Consider the following 6,075-nt stretch of genomic DNA (forward strand, 5'->3'; position numbering starts at 1 on the left):
CGTGGCAACGTGCATCACATACATATCCCTTTAGGTTTAAAATGATAAGAATGATGAGTCCTCCAGCATGTAGCATGGATGGACAAAGTGTCGTAGAGTACACTTATTAGGTTGAAGATCATGCAATATCCTATCGTCCTTGTGCAATTGGTCACCATCATATGCATGGCAAATATGATAGGACGATGAATCACCAAACTTATCTGATTTTATTTAAGAGAAATTAAGATATATACCAATGGAATTTCCGTAATGTTATATCACTTATAACACTTTCTTTTTTATGTTTTATATTTATTTTATTAATAAACTTGTAAACAATTGGTGTTCATGTTCCGTGTCAGAACTTGGGACGTAACAACCCAACAATAAATAAATCGTGTGATTGTGGGGATAGAGGGGAGTAAGTGGGTGATGAAAACAAAAGTGATTTCCCAGAAACCATAGACCATATATAATTAATAGGGAATTCTCTCAAAAAGCACGTTGAAACTTCGAAGAAGACTTTCTTGCTCGGAATCTCCAGGCGCCTATATATAGCCAGGTACTGTTCTAAATGCGTATATTTTGCGACGGAAAAAATTAAGATGATATTATTATGAAAATTTTTCCCTCTATTTATAGACACAATATACTTCATCTATTTTGTTTTCTCTCATGTATTTTTCTTCTTCTATTTCATTTTTGTTTTCTTTTATGCCGTATGTAATTCCATTTCTAGGCTGTATGTGTTTGTCATGAATTTTGTTTTTATTACCATTTTTTAATTACTCGTATGTTACATTCAGCCACTAAAATCAATTACTAAAATAGCATTTATTTTTAAAGATAGAACAGAATATGATACCGAGGGAGAGACAATAGGACAGAAACATTAAAAATTATTATTTGTATATTATGTTTTGATACGATGTATAAGACACTAATATAATATAATATTCAATATTATATTTGGATACACATGAACAAGACTAAAATATTATATAAAATGACTAAAATAACGATGTGATTTGAAATTTTCTGCATCAAGTATAAACTAATTTAATAAAAAATGAGAGTAGAACTCGAAAAAAATATTTGAAAGGACAAAAAATTTTAATAAAAAATATATAATAATATTTATATTAAAATAAAATTTATAAATATAATTATTTTATTTTTAAGTTTATTATTAATATGTAGGAATATATATAGTTAATATTAACAAAAAAATAAATCTGAGTTCGATTAATAAAAAATTTTGTTTAGGTTAATAAGTTAAATTAATTTTAAATAAAAAATCAGTTTTAAAAAAGAATTTATTTTTACATGAAAAAAATTAGTTTTTGCACATAAAAATTTATTTTTATTTTGAAAATCAAAATTTTTTTATCTAAAAATTAATTTTTTTTCAAAAGACTGATTTTTTTTAAATTATATAAAATCAATTACAACTTATAAATTAATTTTTAGTATTTTAAAAGATCAATTTTATCTTTGATAACATTTTTCTTTCAAAAATTTTAAGATTAATTATTTTTGTTATTATTTTTATTACAAATCAAATAATATAATACAATCTTAAAATGATATTGAAGTAAGAATATAAGAAGGAATGAATTATTCAACCCAATAAAAAATTCTATAAAAAAAAGAGTACCTAGAAAAAGAAAACATAGAAATAGAGAAAGAACATGGAGAAAAAAGTACGTTTCTAAGAACAACGCAAATTAGAAAAACTAAGAAGGGATAACAGTGGAATAATAAAAAATATCTATGGACAAAAAAAATTATAAAAAAATAAGTGTCCCTCCTCTAAATCTTGTATCTATCATTGTCCTTCGTAAAATAGTGGATACAAAATTATAAAAAATGGTGTCGATGACAATGTATTCAATGTCTATGTCTCTGCTTCTAAACACTTTTTAAAGATGTGCTGTTCATATCTCTGTGTCTTGTCTTCGAAAATAAATGCTCGAAAATAAATGCTACCTAATGTATTTATGTATGAATACATTTGTGATTTAATTTACTTTCAACCTTTATTTATATTCTGACATATATTTTATATTAGTAGTTGACTTTAGTAACTAATTTTAATATATATGTAGTATAATATTTTTTTAAAATGACACAAATAAAAAGAAATATGTAATTAGTTGGCAATATTACTATTATATTGTATCATAGAGACATTTTCTATTGTTTCTTTTTTTTTTTCCTATAAGAAACAGACCTTTCAAGTTAAGCATGATAATACTTGTTAAAGGATAAATCGCCAATGTTTATTTTTTAAAATTTTTTCCTTTTATCCCTTAACTTTTATCTGTTCGTTATTTTGTTAGATGATTGTTGTTTAAAAAGGTTTTGGTTTCTAACAAAATCGTTTTGATATATTATCTAAAGAAATTACATTTTGCGTGTCCCACGAAGATACATGTAGGTACGTATGTATATTGTATAAGCCCAACTGGTATAACTAGTCATATTATAATACCAACAAAGAGAGACAAAATTCTAAGTTTCTCATCGTTCGAGGTTACGTCTCATAGCTAATGTCTGTCACTCTGTCTTCTGTCACAAAGAGATCGTGTTCTACATTGTAACTTCCAAAAATCAAAACAGACAAAAATGAGAAGGAAAAGGTGGTGTTAAAATACACATCTCTTTTGATTATGGACAAATTTTTGTTGTTATATATTGAACAAAAATAACCTTAATTTTTTGTTTAGTCGGGCTTAAAACTTTAGGAAAAATAAATAATATATTTAGTTAAGTGTTTTTAGTTAGGAGTGACAATGGATAAGATAGTGTAAGTTTTTGATTTAATCATAATCTTACGGAAATAGATTCTCTCAATTTTTTTAATAATTGAGAGAATAAAATGTGATTTTTCACTATTAATTTTGTAAGTAGGACAAAAAATAAATATGAGAGAAAGAACAATAAAGGGTTAAAGATCATACTTTACACTCTCAATTTTTTTTAACAATTGAGAGGATCCACTCCCTAATCTTACTCGTGAGTTGAGAATATTCCAACATTAATTTTACCTTTTTTAACTCGTGGATACCTGACTCTATTTGTGAGTTATTAAAAAGATACAACATTATTATATAACTTGATGATAATTTAAAATAGAATTGATTTTTATGTAAAAAATATATTAAATTATCAATTAATGATATTTTCTTAGCAGTTAAGGATCTTTTGTATTTAGTAATAGATCTTTGGTTCAACATCCACTTGAAACATATTTTTATAAATATATAACATATACATATATAATTTGGTCGAGTTGAATTGAGACTCAACCTGTATTCTACCCGTCTCGCACAAAAATTCTACTCGCACTCTATCAACTGCAGATCAAATTGATAATCCTACTCAATCAGATTGGATCGACTTGAGTTTTTGCGGATAGAATATAAATTACCACCCCTATTCTTAGCGAGATGCACTATGGAGTGTGCATGTATTTAGGCCACATAGACAAAAATATCACCATAATTTATAATTATTTTTTATAGATAAATAGTCTAGACTTTAGAGTAAATAGTCAAATTGATCCCTAAAAGATCATTCGATCTCTAAATTGATCCCCAAAAGATTAAATTAATCAAAATCATCCCCAAAAGATTTAAAATTTATCACATTAGTCTTTCTGTCTATTATATCACCAACGACATTACCATTTGCTTATGCAGCCGTTACTGTGACATGTCAGCAAAAGCGAAACGACATCGTTTAGTTTGAGTCATCCTTTCACAATGCTTCATTGTCTCACTCTCTTTCATTCCATTTCATTCCATTTCATCCTCTTCTTAGAACAAAACTTCTCTAATCCCATCCTTCTTCTTTGGTTCTCATCTCCACAAAGAATAAGCATTGAATGGCGCCATTAGTGCAAACCGACGACGACATTGTTTTTAAGTTGAAGGTGACAGTTTCGCAAAAATGTTGGTCAAGCAAAGAGGGGATTAGGATTTATTCTTTGCCGTGATAGGTTTGATATGCCCATTGAGATAGAGATTTTGACACGAATCCATTGAATTGAAAACCTGAGAACTCATAATAGATTGGGTCTAGAATCTCAACGATAAAATCAAGTGATAAAAAGCGTACTATGTTGGTGTGATAATTTAGAGTGTAGGACGAGAAATTAAAATTCGTGATAGAAAATGGTGCCATTGCGGGATACGGTGCATGGTCACTAATGACGACGGTAGTTAGGAAGAAAAAATGGAGTCAAAGTTAATTCTGTAAAACCCTAAAGGGGAAAGAAAAAGATGCACACTGCTCCATCGAGCTCGCAAAGTTAACCGCCATCTACCATCGCCATTTGTATGGAGGGAACCAATTTGAAGAGGATCTCTGGCCAATCTTTTTTTGTTGGAATTCGAATTCAGATGGCGATAACTCAATCCGAGAAACGTCACTTCGGCAAAGAAAAGTGAAGTGGTGATGACAATAAAAGTTAGAAGAAGCGAATGTAGGTTTGTAGAGATAAGTATGCTGGCGTTTAAACCAAAGAGAGGAGAGCAGTGGTTCGTGCGGCACGACATGATCCTGGAGTTTTAGAGAGGAGGAGAATGGAGATGGCACACATCTCTTTAGCTGGGTTAGAAGGCAGGTCGGGTGGGTGAAAAGTATGGGTGGATAAGTGGGTTTGTGTATTGGGCCAAAAGTTTATAGCAAAAAATTTATGAGATTAGGTTTTATTTTTTCTAGGACTAATTTGACATAAATCTTTTAAACATATCTTGTCATCAATCATTTTACAGTAATCTGTCAATTTGACATGACACACTAACGGCCACATAAATAAAATTTAATGTCGTTACTAGCAGAATAGATAAAGAGTGGACGAAGAAACTAACGTAATTAATTTTAAATCTTTCGAAGATAATTTTAACTTATTTAATTTTTTGAGAATCAATTTAAAGATCGATAATTTTTCAGGAACTAATTTGACTATTTACTCCTAAATTTTACACAAATTACCAAAGAAAGAAGGGCGAATACGCTCAGATATATTATGGCATACGTTTTATTATTTTATAATAAAATATTTTGTGAAAGAATTTATATTTTGTAACACTAACGTTTGCCAAAACCAACAAAGAAGAAAAAATATTTATGCAAGTAACACAATTATTACTTCATCCAAACTAAAAATGTTTAAGGTGAATAAAATTTAATTGAAACATAAATTTTCATGTGTTTGAAATTCGCTAAATTTTAAAACACTTTATTCAAATGTACCTCAAAAGTAATGTAATTGATTTTTTTATTACAAAATCTCTTAAAATTAAACATGAAATCATAATAATAACACGTTTTACTTTCTAAAATCACACAAAATAAGGAACACAGAAATCTTATCTATTTGTACTGACTTATGTTAGTACATAGTACCGACTAATTGGATCCACTAATAATATATTTTAGTTTTAAGCTTGAAAATATTATTTATTTGCTTATTACAGTCAAACTTTACCAAGATGTTGATAAATATTATTTTAATTATATCAAACTTCAAACTAATTTTCTATCTTTAATTAATTTTATAATTTTGTTCTATTTTTAATTATGAATGTCATAACTGTCAGAAAGATATATTTTTGAGTGAGTAAATGATTTAATTTATAATAAGAAAAAATATTTAAAACAATTTTCAATATCTTAATTAAAACATAAAATATTTACTGGAAATGAAAAATACATCATTTTATTTTTCAAGTAAAATCCTCACACATGCATTGCATCTACGCGTCCGCTATAATCAACTTGCGAAATCAGAGATTGTCCAGGATAAACGAATCAAAAGATATATGCAAGTGTTTTTGTTATTTTCAATCTTACTTGAACTGGGTCGTGCAAGTTGATTTTTCTCATGCATTACTGAATCGTAGTGTGCAATTCTTAGCCACGTATGCAACACGATGAACAATAACACACCTTCAAGGATGGAATATCTCTGGTTTTAGTTTAATTTTATGTTAAATTTTATAAAATATTATATAAATATTTTTAAAATTATATATCATATCATAAAAAATAATTTAAAATTTAATATAAATTTTGTCATTTTAA

General features: G+C 27.6%; 1 protein-coding gene across 1 annotated transcript in view; it reads left to right on the forward strand.

Moving 5' to 3' along the window:
- The first annotated feature begins 396 nt into the window (after positions 1-396).
- The window catches only part of LOC107478521 (probable aminotransferase TAT2), a 13,639-nt gene continuing 7,960 nt past the window's right edge, over positions 397-6,075 (forward strand). The window contains exon 1 of the mRNA XM_016098653.3: positions 397-544. The gene's annotated coding sequence lies outside the window, so the exon portion shown is untranslated. The remainder of the gene's footprint in view (positions 545-6,075) is intronic.

The sequence above is a fragment of the Arachis duranensis genome, chromosome 3 (assembly GCF_000817695.3).
Source record: "Arachis duranensis cultivar V14167 chromosome 3, aradu.V14167.gnm2.J7QH, whole genome shotgun sequence".
NCBI classification, from domain to species: Eukaryota; Viridiplantae; Streptophyta; class Magnoliopsida; order Fabales; family Fabaceae; genus Arachis; species Arachis duranensis.